This window comes from Lissotriton helveticus, chromosome 5_1, assembly GCF_964261635.1.
Source record: "Lissotriton helveticus chromosome 5_1, aLisHel1.1, whole genome shotgun sequence".
NCBI lineage: Eukaryota > Metazoa > Chordata > Amphibia > Caudata > Salamandridae > Lissotriton > Lissotriton helveticus.
This window is the reverse complement of record NC_136065.1, coordinates 379,938,821-379,958,560: the sequence shown is the minus strand read 5'-3', so window position 1 is coordinate 379,958,560 and position 19,740 is coordinate 379,938,821. Positions and strand designations below refer to the sequence as shown.

Genomic DNA, 19,740 nt, shown 5'->3' with positions numbered 1-19,740 from the left:
AATCAGCCCTAGTCCAGATTGCTACGGACATAACGGAGACTTTGAAGGATTGTGTTAAAGACCTGTTGAAAAAATGCGATCGCATTAATGTTTTACAAAATAATCAGGTACTTTTACCGCCTCCATCTATACCGATTTGCCCTCTAGCTCCTCAGGCTTCCGTACCTGTTGTAAATGACCCCCCGTCTAATATAGTAACTATTTTGCCGGCTGAAAATCCTGTGTATAACAAAGGGAAAGTTGTAAATGGTAAATACATGCCCATTTTGCAACCAGTGACTAAACAAGTTTCTTCGGAAGGGCAACAAGGGTTGCAGGGAACACGGGTACGTGGAGTGCCCCCGGTACATTTACCTCCAGATGCAACGCCTTTTGTTGCAATTCTGGTAAATGTGCCTAAACTTACTGATGGGGAAGAGGAACAGCATGAAACCCTCCTTAATAACATTAAAAAATGGTGCAATGCAAACTGTACGGGTGAGGGTGATATCGCAGCCAATATATTGACGGGTAGAAGGGTAAACTGGGTGGGAAAAACTAAGAAATGTGTCGCAGGGGACTGTGTTATAGTAAACTTTAAATCACGCAATGTCACTAGCCGCCTATTTTGGGATGCCTCCCCCTTGGATCCCGCTGGTAAGGGTGTGCGCGCCATGCCCTTGGGTTTTTTCTACCCACCTGCATATACGACAACTGTCAGTGGATATGGCAGGGCGCAGCCTAACAATATGAATGCCAGTGTAGAGGGTAGAAATACTACCCCGCCACAAGGGAATGATTGGGTAAAAAAGAAATCCAGGGGGGGCGGATCGGCTATTTCTGTAAGAAATATGAACACAGGAGACAGACGACAACAAGAAAGACATGTTACTGAAAGCCCGCATCCCAACCTGATACTGGCAAACAGTTTTACCCCCCTGGTGGGCTTAGAAGATAATGACTGACAACCAACATCTACTCAGCCAGCGTCTTTAGCTCCAATAGGGGAGGGGGAACTTATTCCATGTCAGTTCCTTAGTTGGAATGTGGCAGGCACAAGAGCCAAAAGACTAGATCCCACATGGATAGACTTTCTAACCAGTAATCATGTAATTGCACTCCAAGAAACATGGGATACCTCACCAACTTTCTGGATGGATGGCTTTTCAAGCTTTACTATACCAGCGATACCGAGTAGTGCAGGAAGAGCTAAAGGTGGGCTAGTTCTGCTTTTTTCGCTTAAACTGGCAGGGACGTTTAAGCAAATAGATTCTGATTCCCCAAATATTTTAATTATAGAGTGGACTATTTCACCAGGTCGTGTCCTAGTGGTTACAAATTTTTATAACTCATGGGTCAGACAAACAGACACAGCCCACGTGGATCACCTGGAGAACGTCCTTAACGACTACAGTCATAAAACACGCACTGATTTCGAACTTATAATTTTAGGCGATTTTAACACACACAAATGTGTTTTAAAATGTAACTTAGGCAATTTGGAGGGTCAGACTGACAATGGTAACCTACATTTTGTTCACACCAAAGTGGGGGAGGCGCTTGAATTCTTTCTTGCTAGCCTCAACATGTTCGAACCCCACAGTACAGGTAGTGGTGAACCATTGCCCACTTACAAAGGCTCAGAAAGTGGGTCCGTGATAGATTTTATTTTTATTTCTCAGGGTTTAACCTCTAAGGTGACAAAATACGAGGTAATTGCCTCCCCACATAGTGACCACAACCCAGGTTTGGCTCAGATTCGCTGGAGTGACTTATGGAGCAAACACCTGGGTTCTCCTAGGGCTTGCACATCGACGGTGCCCAGTGACCAGGGCAGACGACTTAAGTGGGGCAAGGTGGTCCAGGAAACCTTTATGGTTTCCCTGCTTCCAAAGATAGAGGAACCCATGTGTATCTGTCTAGACCAAAATGCCACCAATAGTGAAATTATTTTAGCTTTTAATTTTATTTGCTCACAAACAGCTAAAGAACTCACAGCTCCCCAATCCCGATTGCCATCCAAGCCTCATAAATGGTTTGACAGTAACTGTTCTAGAGCCCATAGAGACCTGAAAAATGCACTTAAAACAAAGCCGAGGGATAAAACTTTAATTGCCAAATTAAGACGGGAGTATAAGCTGGTTATCAAAACAAGGAAAAACACAATTAAAAATAATGCCTGGAATGATTTACTTGATGTGGATGTTCTACGCAATAGTAGAAGATTCTGGGACATTATAAATAACCAATTCTTCTCGGGAGAGATCAACACAATCTCTGATTGCATTATCAGTGATGAGAAATGGGTTGACCACTTTAAAAATGTATATGGCAGTAATGTCACTCTGGATGAAAATGGCATGGGGTTAGGTACGGGGCCTTCGGTAGTAGATTTTAACGAGGAGGAGGTGTACAAGGCAATAATGGACTCCACCAAAAATAAAGCTCCTGGCCCAGATGGAGTCCCGGTAGACTTTTTTAGATATGCCCGAACCACCTGGTCCAAAGTCCTCACCAATGTGTTTAGGGCGACAAATGATGGATGTTTCCCAGAAACTTGGACAACATCTGTCATAGTGCCCATTTTTAAACAAGCATTTACAATGCAACGGTTTCGCCTTTGGAAAAGTTAGAGCTATTGGCAATGTAAATGACAATGCCATTTATTTATCTGTTTTCAAAACCAACACATAAATAAAAATGTTGTCATTTACAATGCCAATAGCTCAAACTTTTCCAAAGGCGAAACCGTTGCATTGTAAATGCTTGTTATTAACTTTTCTCTTCATCACCATAGACAGTTCCCACTTTTGCCAGTCACATATTCTCTGACAGTCTTGTCTCTACTTTGCCTTTCACTTTACTCCAGTACATCCCATGCATGAACTCTCACCTCATATTTAAATCTGTAGCTCCCAGCCATATAACAGTAACAGTATATTTCGGCCAACTCTTTGCCCACCTTTTCAGATAACATCAAGTTGTAGCTTTTTGACCTACGACTCAGCAGGATGATCATGCATGTGAGCTGATGGTAGTTTTTTTTTACCAGGACTGAAGCACTAGATGACGATCTGAGGTCTGGAGGGGCACACCAGGCATAACTATCGTCAGCTCCCATGGTTAGAGAGAGCTGATCATGGGGGCAGGAGCCAGGGAGAGTTGGCTACTGGCCTCTACCAACAACACAGGTGAAGTGAATTGCAGGGCTCCTCCACGACATTAAAGCGATCTTTTGTAGAGGGCCAGGCTTGTGGGTGTTGGAAAGAGGGGACAGAAGACCTCTTTGAAGCTAAGGGAGTGTCCTCTGGCCTTACCTGTCTCATTATTCACTTGAATTGTTATTCCCCACATGTTAAGAAGTAATTAAGTGGGGCAACCTCCCTTTCTTTTATACATTTGTTTTCTCTCTTTCCTGACAGGAGATTCTAAGATCCACCCCACTGTACTGCTCACACTTCAAAGTGATAAAGACCTTGGCTGGACCAATCTTTGCAGAATAAGCAAAAGAGACAACTGCTCCGAATTTGTCTCAGAAGTAACTGTTGGAATACATAATCAGTATCTGCAGCCTCTGTATAAAAATGTGGTTGAAACTTATAGACGGTGTGCCAAGATTTCTTCACCAGACATCGAGACCTCCACACCGGTGGTGACTAAGAAACGCTCTTCTGCTCCAGGAATTCCACCACTAAATACCCTTGCAAGTTTGGGACTAAAGCTTGGGAAACTTCGACAAGATTGCCAAGAAGGGATACCCACCTCACGCTTTGAGGGAGACAACCGACTGACTGCTCCTGAGCAGAACTGGAAGTGATCCAAAATGAGGAAGACATCGCTCACAAAGACAGGGCTGTGAAGGAACGAAGGCACGACAACCCAAAGACGCCCACTATCGCATCAACAAATGATCTGTTCTGTGAGGTTGAGATACAGAAATATCGAAGTTACCCCACAATGTGAGCAGATCTGTGTAGATGGAGGACACTAAGAAATGTCTGTCCTACAGAGTTTTGTTGCAGAACTAAGCACTAAGAAGCCATGCAGTGCTAAGGAAGGCAGATTGCTGTCCAAAGTCCTCACAAAAAGAATTAGGAGTACCGGAAGAAAGCCACATTGACTAAGAAGATTGCATCCACAACTAAGTACTCATCAAGCCCACAAAGCATAGGTACCTAGCTTGTTTGGGCCCAAGGGAAAACCAAAAGCGCAAGATCTGAAAGCCACAAGTACAATAACTCCATTGCAGCCTGAATTAATGCTAGGGCTACCTCTGCACACCTCACACCATCGCCAAATACACTGCATGCGCACTAGTTAGCAGAGCTAGGGTAGGATCCGCACTCCTCGGGCTCTTGTGAAACATGTGGTGCACAGCACGTTGAACAGTGCACTGTACCGCAGGTACAAGGGAGTGGCATAAGGTGACTCCCCATTAGTTACAGAAAGATTTGAGTATTAATCTGTATATTTATTGTTTTTGGAATTATGTACAATTATTTGAATTAAGTCAAAGATTTTTAAAAGAAAAATCGTTAGCTGAATATTAAATTATTAACTGATAATTGTAGTTTATGGAGTTCCTAATCCCCATCTCCTACCTCGGTGCGTAAGCCCTGGACTGATCAACTTTGCGCCTGTGAGGGTCAGGTGCTAAACTGGTGCACAGTATTGGCTCAGTCGTAAGGATAAACCCCAGGCCAATACTGGTAAAAATCTCTTATTGTCACAGCCTGAACCCATTAAGCCCCGACTTCACTGCCCACAGCTGTCTGGAAAGGGCGCAAGAGTCTATACAGAAACACAGTGGGTCACAGTTCTACTGCTGCAAGATGAAAAAACATTACTGCAAACGACATGCAATGCAATCTGCTCTGTCACCCAAATGTATGTACCAATCCATCATTTTTAGTCTACACATATTAAAAACATACTTACTTTGCTTTGGCCTTGGCAACTGTTTTATTCGAGGTGCATAGAAGAGAAAGAAAAGAGATTATTTCACAATCTTTTATGAACAGCATATTGCAAATACATATCCGCATACACAAGTAACAACAGGAATAGGTTTGTGCATCTATTGCAACCATTAGTTCCAGCAGTCATGAAATTTGAGATCATAATGGCTGGCTGGGGCCACGAGGATGTGAGCAGTCATTCTTTAGGAGAAAAAAAAAGCCTGAGAGAGGTCTACGATTGTTAATACGTACACAGTAAGAATATTGCTGGACTATTACACCCGCCTGCTTTTTTTTAAATCTCTCTTCATCCTTCAGAAACCACTGCTGCATCTTCAGGATCTGAACCGGACTTACCTACACAACCATTTTATGTGCAACATGTTGATACTTTAGTATCTTCTCGAACACCTTCCTCTCTCAGTTACCCCTATATCAGCCCCAGTCTCCTTTCTGGAATGTCCCGCTCTAGTTTACCATTTGTTCTTTCATTTGAAACCTTCCTTTTTGGTAACCATTAACTCTGTTAACATTAAGGTTATTTTTGTTGGCTGGGCCTTTTATTAATCTTGTTTGCCATGTAATTCCTTTATTCGCTTCCAAATGACCCATTTACGTTTGGCTTAAGAAATGCTTTTTTCAGTACTCATTCATGCTAAATCCCTTTGGAAAAATAAGAATAAGGCACCTAAGTACACTAGCTGGTGTGCCGGATTTTGCGTCGGATTGTACAAGAGAGAGCGCCATGCAAGCATCGTGGTTAAGGAACAGAGGTCGCCACGCTAATATGGCATTTGTTGTTTTCTTTGTTGGCCCTGGAACAAAGACATATAGAAAATATTGACTAAATAAGTTCAGATAGCTTCTAAATTCCTTGGGGCAGATTTATGAAGGCCTTGCGCCGCCGATGCGTCATTTTTAACATGGGAAAAAGTGACGCACCGGCGGCGCAAGGCCTTCATAAATCTGCCCCCTTATGCTTTAGGTCTGAAAAAGTTAAAATTGCCATTGTCGTCTCAGCCACTGAAGGTAACTACTTTGCGTGCGGTTGTTGTCCTTATTATAGAACAGAAAGCGGTCACTCACAGAGACGTTAGCCAATGGCTGGAAGTGGAATGGCAAACACCTGCCCCATGCTGTAGAGGGCAGAAGAAAATGTTAATAGGACAACAAACTACCAAAGAGAGAACACGGCTTTCTGGAAGTCCATATAAGTATATATTAAATATAAGTTTATTTAAAAAAAAAGGTTATGGCTAATGTCAGACGTAAAAATGAAGGACCACAACGAGAATGCTGCTTGGGGGTATGGGCACTAGAATAAAGTGCGCACCAACGAGTCCCACCCTCCTGTGATAACATCCACTGTAAAAGAGGCAAAGTCGTGTATCTAGAGGTTTGCAGGTTGCCCCCTTCAGCACCTCTGTGGCGTGCACCCTGCCTCTAACGGCTGCTACACAGGACGCAGGCGGTGCACCGAGAGGGCAGCCAGTACATTTAGTTTCAGACCACTTCTGTAGATGTAACAGGAATCACAGAGCTCCCAAAAGCCCCTTAGAGGACCTGAGCCCCACAAAAGCTGGGATAAATATTAACTGGAGCTATCGCTTTGAATATAACCCTCCAGACCGCCTGACACGAAGGATGCTTCCCACCGAGAGCCTGTCATTGAGGGTGCATTTCCGGGGACCCTAATTGTTTCCTTCTGCCATCACTTACAGTTCACGCCGGTTAGAAACATGCCTCACTTTTCTCCTTACTCCTCACGGTCACTGCGCAACATGACAACTACTTCCAGGTCCGGGTCAAAGGACAGCTCAGGCAGAGACAGCACGTACTGAAGAATGAACGCTCCTTTCGCGTCACAGCCGTCCGAGAATGCGCATGCGCAATGCAACTTTGTCACTGGAGTGTCCAGCATTCCTGGCCCCCAGAGCTTCAACGTGGATTCTGGGAACTGGACGAGGGAGTCTTGGGCGTCGAGTTGCTCCGTGATGATGGTCTGATGAGCGGGAACCAGAAAACATAAAAAGGCGGAGTTGAAAAGAGCCTCAGGGTAGTCAGATCGTGCCTGAACAGTCTTGTGTATAAATATGAGGGACAAAACGAAATGGATCTGAGGTGGTGCAGGCTGGGGTGCTTTCAGCTGCACCCCATTTAAAATCCACACCTTTACTTGCGAGTGAAACTGCCCTAATGGTCTGGTGCAGCAAATACCTTTAGCCACATTGCTAAACAAGTCAGGTCCCGGGCCGCGCTGTGATTGGCTGACGTCACGGGGGTTTCCCGGCCGGCAGCCAATCACAGCGCGGCCCGGGAATGACGTCACGGGGGTGTCCCGGGCCGGCAGCCAATCGCAGCGCGGCCCGGGACAAAGGGGCGGGGCTTAAAAAAAGCACCAGAAACGCCCCCGAATCGCGTTTTCGAGAGAAAACGCGATTGACAGCCTCTGCCTCCCAATGGCTAGCCTCCATTTATGGAGCTAGCCAATTGGAAACAGAGGCTGTCCTAACCTCACTATTAGAAACAACAGATTTCGATCTGGGAGTGGCTTCGCCCCTCGCCAGGTTACGAAACCTAAAAAGGAGATAGGGAGGATCCGGGATGCTACCGACCAATTTCTTTAATAGACTCTGCCTTTAAGATCCTGGGCAGAGTACTATTGACTAAATTGAGAGCAAACCTGGAGCTTTCTGGGGGCCTCGCAGAGATACAATACGGCTTCAGGGAGAAACGGGGAACCCTAGAGCAATGCTCAAACCTACATCTACTAATATCCAATTATACAGTGGCCGGGGAGGGTTCACTATATTTAGCCTTTATGGACCTCTCCTCGGCCTTCGACTTGGTTAATAGGAGCAAGCTCTGGGCTATACTCCGTGAGCTCGGCATTGAGGATTCCTTGGTGGCCCTCATAGCAAGTTTGCACCAGGGGCTCTTTGCGAAGGTCCGGGTTACCAGGGAAGGGCGATGCTCAGATAGCTTCAGATCAAAGAAAGGGGTTCGCCAAGGCTGCATCTTGGCCCCTCTTCTATTTACTATTTATATAAATGACCTAGGGAAGTCCTTGTTAACAGGCAATGCAGATGTCCCGCGGGTAGGTGGGAAGCAGATTCCGGCTCTCCTCTATGCGGATGATGCCGTTCTCATCGCCCGTACGGGCATTGGTCTACAGACCCTTTTGGAGCTTTTTGGCTCCTTTATGGCTAACCTAGACTTAAAAATCAATGTTATCAAATCACACACAATTATTGTGGGCCCACAGAAAAATAAATCACACACAAAAACCTTTACTTGTAAGGGTGAGGTTCTCTCCAGGGTCCCTGTTTTCCCATATTTAGGGGTCCTGTTTGATGAGAAAGGCTCTTGGGTTCCGCAGATTAAGGCCAAGAACATTTCTTTAGCTCGGTCCACAGCAGCCCTGATGGCCTTCACGAAAAGATTAGGGGATAAACCAATGGAGGCTGTGTTAAAAGTTTATAAAAGTAAATGCGTTTCCATTGCTTCATATGGTGCAGCCCTGTGGGGATATGCTAACTTGGATAGTATGCAGAGGGTTGAAAATAAGCTTATTAGGAGAATCTTATCGGTCCCAAATTCTACACCTACCTACTCCATACATGAAGAAGTTGGCCAACCCTATATTATAGATGGACTGAAATTGGCCCCTTTACTTTTCTGGGCCAATACCTGGTTAAACACGGAGTTGTCTTTAAACCACATAATTCTTAAAGATGTGATTGCAAGGGAGGGGGCAATGAAAATATTATGGTTGAAATACATAAAGTCATCATTCACTGCCCTCGGGAGACCAGACCTATACACAACACCTTCAAACATTAGGAAAACGGACATTGCATGGATTAAGAAAGAATTCCAGGGGAGGACACGTTTAGAGAGAGAGGAGTTTGAAGTCAACAAACCATTAGTAAGAGCACATTTGGTCTTGTCCTCTTCCCCCTCTATGGAACCATACCTGCAATTTGTTACTAAACCCTTGCATAGATTTTTATTAACCAGATTTAGAATGAACCTGATTCACTACTCACTAGGCTGTTTCCCTGTGTGGGGAAAACCAGAGCATGCACCACCCTGTGAGTGTGACCAGTTCTCTAATCAGGATACTCTCCACTTTATGTTTTTCTGTGGGTTTTACAATCTGGAGAGGGGAAAATATCTAATACCTCTCCTGAAAACTATGGGCTTTATACAAGTGAGACCAGCCTTGCTTTTTCTTCAACGGTTACCAGATGCACATGTCACTTTCTGTGTTGCAAGTTTTCTAACAGCCGCTTATAGAGGAAAAAACAAAACAATCCCTAGAACTGTATTATTTTAAACTAAAAGCGAACCAATATATTAATTTTAATTCTCTTTTCATACATTATGGTGTTTAATTAAGTGACTTTTTTAAGGATGCTGTGTAAAATAAATGTATTGTGGGTATTTTTAAAACGTTTTAAATGTATGTATTATTCTTGCCTTTTATGATTTTAACAAAAATCGAATAAAGTGTATTTTGACTGACTGAATAAGATGTTCCTTCTCTTTACCGACCCTTTACTGAATTTAAAGTCATAACTCTGAATATCAGCATGTTCCAGTCTTACCTTCCCTATAGCTACTTTGTGTCTCAAAATTATCATAGTACAGATTAAAGTTCTTTTCCCTTTTCCACTTTCATGGGATCTGTTCAAACTGTGAAATTCTAGTATGTTCCTTATTTTTCCCGTCCTTTAGACATCATACTGAGTCTAAGCTCTGAGATTTCTTATTAGTATGCTCCCTGTTCTTACCTTCCCTTTAGACTCATAAATGGTTGGTCTTATTTTCTTCCTATATGGGTATGTGCTCTTTATAATCCTAGTTATTGACAGTCTACTTACTGTGAACTTTATGCTTTCTGAAAATGATGAAATTTAGATAAAGATTTTAAAACTTCCCGAGTCTGTGGTTATTACGAGTAAAAATTATAGTATATGATATTTTGTATTTTGTGACTGCCTTTCTTTTACAGCTAGCTCCCTGATCCATGGTGATCATAGGTACCCGTAACAGTGGATTGGTTAGTCGGGTACACTGGAAATAAATAGGAAGGAGCAGGGTTACTGGTAGTAGAGTGTAAGGTTACCTGATCAATAAATGGTAAATTGAAATACATGGGCCCAATGCGTATATGGTAAAATTATAGTCGGGTGACCTGCGCGCTCTATCAGATCTAGCGCGCTCCAGAGGCTTCAGGTGCCCCGTATTATGCTCCAGAGATCTGGGGGTATGGCTTTTTCTTGCCCCTAAGTACTGGAATAGCCTTCCAGCTCATCTACGAGAATTACCCTCATATTTGAAATTCAGGAAACAGTTAAAGGCATTCTTGTTCTAGTTTTCCTTTTCCCTCCCTGCGCTGTTCACCCTACTGGAGTACTCTGAGTTAAGCGCCGAGATGCCCCCCGGTGATTCGAGCGCTATATAAAAGAGTATAATATAACATAACATAACACCCCCCCAGCGCCCCCCCAGCGCCTTGAGACCCTCACAGGTATGTAGTGCTCTTTACAAATGTCATGATTGATTGAATGATTGATTGTTGGGTATCAGGCCTGTGTGAAATCCAGGCACTGTAACCAACTATCACACCACACAGCCAAAGTCCATGTGCAGTGTTGCTTGGTCACCAGCCTAGCTGAATGCCCACAGCTGGTTGGGTGCAGAGCTTGGCCAAAGACTTGCCATGACATTAACCACCTCTGTGCACCAGAGGGATTAGCTGCAAATAGGAGGTTAGGGGCAAGGAACACTTGGATGTGATATGTAATCATAAAACCTCAGAAATGCAATGAAAAAAGACAATTAACATACAGTTATAAATACAAAACAAAATTTAAAAGCCTCTGAAATGTCCAAATTACTGCTAAGTAAACTAACCATGACTTACACTCCTGTCATGCACTGCATATGACATCACTCATGACATGTTAAATGACATAATTGATGACATCACTAATAACTTCCCGAATCCCAAATAACATCATTGATGATTTCACTGATGACAGCATCCAGAGGTACAATAATCAGTCTTTGGCTGTGCATATCGTTGTTGGTCACAATGGTATTTAGATTTTGTTTGTGAGAGAGGAACGGGGCAGTTGGGTTGAAATGAGAGAGGAAAGCCCTTACACTCTCCCAACCTCTGCTTGGTAGGGAATTTAAGCAGGACCCCAGGCTGTGAATACCTTAGACCAGCGTTCCCCAAACTATGTGTCGCAACCCTCTGGTGCATTACAAGCCTATTTTTGGTGGTTTGGGAAAGTCCACACAATAAATAAAGATGGCTTAACATTCTGTGTTTATTGTCACATTTGGTGTTCCAAGGTCAAATAAATGGCTTGCTATGTCTTCTAACAAAGTGCTGCTTATTCTTTTACCAGATTAATGTTTTCTTTTCTTTCTCTAACTGCAAAGTGAGAGGAGTGACAATCTTGCAGGAGTACAGGGACTGTGCATGGAAGGACTTTAGAATGTCGTTTTTTCTGCAGCAAACAACAGAATGAATATACCTGTAAATAAACTGTATGCATTCAGCAGAAAGGAAATCAAAAATGAAGCACTTTTTTTTATAATTCTGAAGGTTGCTGGAAACAGATGTTAATCAAATCAAAACCTATCCAGACATTTGATAAATATTCACAGAAATATTATAATTTGAGTGTGTTTCAGTTTTATCAGTAAAACTGTATGTCCAAGCAAAGATAGTTGTAATTATATTGTGCTGTCTGTAAATGACAATGCCCTACCACACGATGCTTAGTTATATAAAAACAATGCCTGCCCCATGCCTGTTAAAGGTAGGTGGGTCGCGTAGAGCTGGCCTTCTAAAAGCAGGTCATGGATATAAAATGTGTGGGGATTACTGCCTTAGACACAGGTAAGGGGAGTAGGGTCACTGCACAGTATTCCAGTATTCACATCTTCCTCTGGTTTTGTGATTTTGGACTTTCTTCAGACATTCCCATACAATTCAATGTCTTCTAAGAGCAGATCTAAAACCCCTCACACACCCGATCAGCAACTTTGAGAGCTAAGTCACCCTATGAGAGTCCCCCAGTTCTCACTCTATGAGGGAAAATACTCTCTCATTTTACGTTACAATGTTTTTATATGGCACAATGTCCACAGTGTTCAGAAGCCCTCCAATTGTCTGACATGAGAGAGTGAAGACATACAAGGGAATGAATGAAAGAGGAGACATGACTATCACTCCAAAACACACCATCTGCCATGTAATTACCAAAAATATTACTTTAGTTGAGAAATCCCAAATCTTTTCGTCTGGGTGTATGGATAAGTTTGAATCTTATGTTCTGACCCCTGTTTCTAGTCCAATCTGTGTTGCAATGCATGTTTTCAAAACGATCCTCAGACTACCCGCTTTGCCGTGCAGATCAAGTTGTCTCTGTATAATATTTAGTTTTGAGCAATGTTTTTGACACTGTGGACTATAACTAAGGATGGGAAAATTGCATCGCTGTAATTTGAGTAATTTCTGCAATTCCATGTTGCGCTTTTTACATAATATTACTGAAATTGCACTTTTATGCCACGTTGCGTGATTACACTGCAGTTCATAGCAAAATCATAGTGCTGGAACAACTTGGAAAACCAACACGTGAGTGGCTGCTATTCTCGGCAACCGTGTTTTCGCACTCTTTTGTAACGCAAAACGACTCCTTGCGGCGAAAACTTGGCTCAAGGGTGCATTTCATGCTACAGGTATAGTGCTATAGGACAGATTTGCATTTCGTGTAATTAATTATTCATAACCTAGTTACATTTTCCCAAAAATGTGCATAATTGCACAAAACAAATAATGCAAATGTCACACACCCCCTTGTAGCTGCATCAAGTTGGAACGTACTTTTTGGACATCATTAATACTTAACAGTAATACCAGACTCCAACCAACACCCTTCTCTCATCCATGCACATCCAACTTAGAACTTTTGACTTCTGTTCTACAAAAGGCTTCAAGGCCTCAACAAGAGAGAGGAAAGGGCCATTGAAAAGCAGCAGTACAACAACATTTACAAATTCTTCCTCGTGGAAGGTGACCTAAAGCATTCTGGGGCAGATTTACAAGCCAATTGCAACATTTTTCGCCACCGAAGCGTCACTTTTTGTGCCGCAGTGGCGGCGTAAACAATGCGCCACTTGGTGGCCCATTTACAACGTGACACATCTAGGGAGATGTGTCACCTTGTAAAGCCCTGTGCCACATTAAACCTGCATCAGGTATAATTAGGGCACCCGGTTTTCCGTTTTTACTGATTTTTACAGATAAATACAGACAGAAAACAATGTGTTTCCTGTCTGTATTTATTTTTAAAAGTGGAAAAATACTGAAAATGGTGCTTCTGGTGAGAAACTCTCCATATTATCTTTCATGACTTCTAGGCAACAGCTAAGCAGGCAGACAGCATGGAGGGTTAAAATACAGGGTGAGATTTCCTTAAATACAGGCATATGTTAACTTATATTTGTAGTATCATGCCAATATGTAATTGTGAGAGTAGTCTTTTGTTATACGTGGCTGCCTAGTTTGCTAAAACGTGATAGGCATCCATGTTTGTGTGCACATCGAAGAGTTATATAAATGCAGAAATATACCATTTTATAGCTAAATTTTTTCTAGAAACACAAAATAAATATGGATAAATACCAATAAGATGGCTAAAAAATAAATATGGATAAATACCGATGGATATGTTAAAAAAATAAATACCATAAAACCGGGAGCCCTAGGTATAATGTATGCAGGGTGGGCGTTCCTACATGGGAAAGCCTTGTAGAATCTACAAGATTTCGCTGCACCACTTCTAGGATGCCACAGCGTCAAAACCCTATGCCTGCTTGGAGAAGGCGTAAGGAGTGACGCAGTGTATTAGGAATAGACTTCCCTATGCATTGCTGGAGATGCGTCCTGCTTGCGGCGCAACTCCAGCAATACATGAAGTTTGCGCAACAGATGCGTCAAAATTTCTGATGCATCTGTCAGTCCTTACGCCATGGTGCGCCATATTGTAAATATGGTGCATCCATTGTGGCACAAGGGTTTTGCAAGCAGGCGCAGGGAAACTGACGCATCTATACAGATGCGTACGTTTCTTGTAAATAAACACCCCTCTGTCTAGTAATCTTCAAACTTTAAAAGTTAACAACCATTGGGCCATATGTAATAAAAAGTAGGTATTGCGGTACATTATTTCAATTCTTACCAAATTGCAAAAATGTATAAAGACATACACTTCTCACATAGCAGTTCCTAGTGGGTCACATATCGACCTACCTCATGAATAATAATGAGGTAGGCTGCAGTTTGCGATCCATTAGGAATTACAGCCATCACAGGCATGATGGCCATCTGGGGTCCGCAGACCACCATGTCTGTGACTTTTTTTAATCTAGCAATCGTTTTTAGGTCGAGGTAATATCCGGTCTGCCGAAGGCAGAACCGGAAGAACCGAGATTTAATGTTTCTTAGTGTGGACTATTTGTCCCGCCTCTGTTTTTGCCTCTCTCCCATTGGCTGGCTTCCTAAACGGAGGCCAGCCATTGGAGGAGAGAGCTGTCCCTCCGAATAGGCTCCGTCCTTTTCGGATTTGGAGGTGTGTTCGGTGTTCTTCTTTCTACTTTTAGGCCACGCCCATTCTGAGAACACCGAACACGCCCCCAATCCGAAAAATTTCGAGCGTCGTATCCGCCATTATTTGTTTTGTCTTCTCATGAGGATCGTCTCGCTTTCTCCGTGATGCAAGGACCGGCAGGTAAGCCATATTGTTTTTGCTTACATTCTCTCTTTTTTTGTGTTTGCTTTCTGTGTTTCCCTGTGTTCTGTTAGCTGTTTGTCCCGTCCGATGTGTCCTGTTTGTCCCATCCGATTTGTTAGCGTCACCATCCCGTCGTGTATGGCCCCCTTTTCCCGGTGTGCCCGTGAGCTCCGTTTGCAGTAGTGGCCGTCCCGCTTTCTCCGTGATGCAAGGACCGGCAGGTAGGCCATTTTGTATTTTTTGCTTACATTTTCTCTTTTTGTGTTTGCTTTCTATGTTTCCCTGTGTCCTGTGAGCTGTTTGTCCCGTCCGATGTGTCCTGTGTGCTGTTTGTCCCGCCCGATTTGACAGCGTCACCATCCCGTCGTGTATGGCCCCCTTTTCCCGGTGTGCTGTGTTATTCACTGAGCTTTTCGCCGGTAATTTCTTCTAAACCCTTTCTTCGCTTTCTGTTTTTTTAATTTTATTTATATGTTCTAGAATATTCTGTTTATGCTCCCGAGGTGGAGAGTAGAGTGCTTTGTTCACCCGCGGTACATACATCAATGACTTCCTTCATTATTTGTGTTTGAAACGAACCGATCACATATGTATTAAATTTCTCTCGCTTTCAAAAATGACATTTTTCCATTTCAGCCGAGGACAGTGTATTTCAGTCTCAAAAATACATATAAAGGGTGGGGTGGCTATGTTCCACTCGGGGATGAAGGACGGCCATCAACCCCCTCTCCCGCGTGCATGACCGCCCACCCTCTTGAGGATGACCCCCGCTCACCCCCTCCCCCTCCTCCGCGTGCACCCCCGCCCCCCATCCACATGACCGGGGTTCTCAGAGCAGCCACGCCCTGGTGGCTTGGGTGTATGCATTCCATGGCGTGGAACGCTGCCGGGCTTGGTGCGCTGCCAACCCGAGGTCACCAGGGCAGCGCGCCCCTCCCCCCTCGGCAATGCACATGACTAGATCACAGGTAAGGACTGCACATGTGATGGCAGACCCCCCACCCCCCCACAGATAAACCAATCAGAGGCGAATCATCCGTTGATGCCGCAGGTGCAGTGGCACCGGGCCCAGGGCCCCAGGGGCTCTCTGATTCTTTCTATATTTAAATTTTCGAACAGCGGCCTAGGGTCTCTTTCTGTCCTTGCAGTGGGGCCCATGACACACTGAATCAAGTGTGATATTGCATGTTTCACTGGTGAATCTCCACCTGGTCCCTGGCCCTTGGAGAGCTCTGATCCAGTGTGCAATCTTTTAAGTAGCGCTTCCGATATCGTTTCCACAGCCTCTTGGCGCTCTACTGTCAGCCTGGGGATGGTTACTGCCCCGTAGGAGGCTCGCCTGGCCGCCTGGTATCAGGACTTTACTCCAGAAATTCTAGAGGATAAATTAATGCACCCTCTGGCACAGTATTCATGAGGCCTGGCCTGCACCCTCTGGCAGAGTATTTCCTTTTCTGCCCTGTACCCTCTAGCACAGTATTTCTTGGGTCTCACCTGCACTAAACGGCACAGTATTCCTTCTTCTGCCGGGTACCCTCTGGCACAGTATTCCTCGGGCCTGCCCTGCACCCTATGCATTAGAATTGCTCGGCCTGCCCTGCATAGTCCCCCCGCCGTCTGACTTCCATCTGCCGGGTTTGCAGACACAGGGGCTGCAGGAAGGCTGGCCCCGCCGAGCACCGACCAGCCTACCCCCACTCAATCACACAGGAGGCTTCCCGTTCGTGTCTCGTTATCTTATCGAGGGCCTGTGCACGACTCATTTAATTGCCTTTATCCACCGAGTTAATGGGGGACAAAGTAGCCACTCTCTTCCCTCACACCACTCTCTTCCCCCACACCACTCTCTTCCCCCACACCACTCTCTTCCCCCACACCACTCTCTTCCCCCACACCACTCTCTTCCCCCACACCTCTCACTACGTCACTCTCTCTCTCCCTAACTCTCTCACTAACACTCTCACTACATCTCTATCTCTTACTACCTCACTATCTCTCACTACCTCACTATCACTCACTATACTACACTCTCTCACTAACTCTCTAACTCACTACTCAACTCTCTCTTTCTCACAGCATCACAATATCACTACAACAGTAACTATCTCTCACTCTAACACACTATTCAAAATTCACTCTCTCTTTCACTACCTCTCTATCACTACATCACTCTATCTATTTCTATCTCACTCTCACTACCTCACTATATCACCACACACTCAAAAAATAACTACATCACTCTCTCACTACCTCACAACTTCACTCTCTCTTTCTAAATTACTAATTCACTCTATCTCATTAGCTCAGTCTCAAATACACTAAGTCACTTACACTCTCTTTCACTACCTCACTATCTCACTACATCACTCTGTTTCTATCTTTCTACCTCACAACATCACTAACACTCACTACTTCACTCTCTCTTTCAATACATCAATCTTTCACAATCCCACTACCTCACAACTTCACTCTCCATCACTACCTCACTCTCTATCTACCTCACTCTCTCACTACATCACTCACTCTCTATTTCATTACCTCTCTATCTCGCTACCTCACTCTCTCTCTGCTAATGCAATATGTCTAATGCAATATGTAACACATATGCAAACACTTAAGCTATTAACAATAGAAATGACAATAACATTTACTTAGGGGAAAAAAAATAATAATAATAAGCAATGCCAATAGCTCTACCTATAATATTGCCGAGACCATTGCATTGTAAATGCTTGTTTTAAACACAGCCCATTTTCCTTAAAGGAAAACGGGAAGCATTTAAAAAAAGAAAATGAAAAGTTTAAGTTTCATTTTTTAAAGAATATACTCTTAAAAAATATTTGTTTCAACAATCAAGGGGTCTCTTCCCATTTGTTAATGGTTATCGCCTCCTTTATCACCTCTTTTGATGTGTCAATAGAAGATTTATGTTTTGCAACTGCAATTGGGTCATAAAATATTCACACATACCTCTTTGATTTTGTCTTTGGAAGGGATGCCCTAAGCATTCTCCTCACAAATACCAAATCGCTTAACACAAATTGCGATTTTGCAACATATGAAAAAGCATTTGTTAAGTAGGAAACGGCCTGATTCTGTGAATTGGGCCATTTCCAACAGCAACATTGATTTGTTCATATGACCCATTGCTACTGGGAAAATGTGCTTTGAAATACATAATAACCACAAAAATGTTTAATAAATTTCCATGTAAAGTGAAACGTAAGCGGTGTGGCCAAGATGGCAGCTGTGTTGGACTGAAACTGTGGAGATCTTCCGCTCGTGCCATCTGTGGTCCTGGCCGACCTGCAGTGCCTAAATCCAGGGATATATGCAGGGGAAGACACTCAGAAAGAACGGACACAATGAGCAGGGCTGAGGGCCACTGACAACACAGAAAACGGCCTACTAAACTTGCAGCCAGAGGTGCGGCCTATGTCAGGAATGGCCGCAGAGGCTGCATAGTGCTGCATCACACAAGGTGCAGTTTTCCTGGACAGCCTGACGACATGGAAAAACGCCACACCTCCCAAGCAGCCTATAGAGACAGGCAGCCCCACCGAGCATGACATTACTGGCACTGAGCATCACCAGTGGCAGCGGGCCTGACGAGGAGTAAGGTGACTAGCCAGCCGGCATCATCCACACACTGCAGGTGCCTCGCCCATGACGGCGGCACCTCTCAGGTGATGGGGGCTCTCCATGGCAATTTAGAGCGGCCAAGAGCACACTATAGCCCTACCAGTCAAGTGGGCTGAAGGCGAGCGGCAGGGGAACTAGTGTGGGTCCGCCGAGAAGTGGGACAACCCGTTTTCTGACTTCATTCACATGCTTCATCCTCTCTTCTGACTTGTTTTGATTACCCCATGCTGCTGAGCCACATCTCTGGCCCCTGCCTGGATGCTGTACACTATAAGTCACAAACAGAGGCAGGCCTACTACCAAATGCAGTGAGTGCATCAGCAAGTGACCTGAGGACCTCAAGAGGCCGGGGACGGATGACTCATACTTCCCATTCATATGTTTATGTTTTATAAAGCGCCTGGCTGCCCGTACACTTCCCCACGCTGATGAGTGTTGTGCTGAGAGCTTTGACCATATATAAATTGTGAAGCAGTGAAACAGCCTGGTCTTTAGGTTTTTCCTGAAAGAGGTTCCGTTTGGCAGTGTTCTGAGGTTGAGTGGGAGGTCATTCCACAGCCTCGGTACCATATGGGCAAGTGATCTGCCTCCCCATCTTGCCTGTTTGACTCGGATTGTACTCAAGAGCTGCAGGTGGGAGGATCTTGGGTGTCTAATGGGAGTGTACATCGAGATCAATTGTCTGCGCTTTACTGGACCTTTTTTTATTTATGGCCCTGTGAGCAATACAGTGTGATTTGAACTTAATTCTGGCTTCGTTCGGAAGCCAGGGGAGCTGTTTGAGGAATTCTTTTACCGAGATGTGTCTTGGGAGTTTTGCACCACCTGGAGTCTCTTTTTTTACATATTTTGGTGAATTTATGTAAAGAGAGTTACCATAATCCAGGTGAGATTGGATGACAGTTTTCCTTAAGCGATGTGGGATTGGTTTAATAATCTTTCTAATCATTCTGAGTAACGCAAAGCATGTTCCGTACAGTTTATGGGGTTGATAGCCCATTGTGAGCATACCCTCCAGCCAGATGCCTAGATTTTTTATAACAGGTTTGGGATCTTGAGGGTTGCTCATATTATTTGGCCAGTTAATCAGAGGGTTCTGTATAGTAGGGTTTCCCAGTATTATGAGCTTCGTCTTTACTCCATTTAGTTTCAGACGATTATTTGACATCCATTTGGCCACCCTCTCCAATCAGGGAATCAGCTGGTGATTTCCTGAGTTGGGCCATTAATCAGAAACACACGAACAATTGGGTGTCATCTTCGTATGATACAGCTAATATGTCGAACTCCTGCGCTCTGTTGGCAAGCTGTCGTACATAAATATTAAATAGGGTAGGGCT

General features: G+C 44.1%; 1 long non-coding RNA gene across 1 annotated transcript; it reads left to right on the top strand.

Moving 5' to 3' along the window:
• The first annotated feature begins 3,044 nt into the window (after positions 1-3,044).
• On the top strand, positions 3,045-4,922 carry LOC144753172 (uncharacterized). The gene is made up of 2 exons (XR_013594230.1): positions 3,045-3,170; positions 3,402-4,922. It is a non-coding gene; the product is annotated as an uncharacterized LOC144753172 (long non-coding RNA).
• Positions 4,923-19,740: the final 14,818 nt, after the last annotated feature.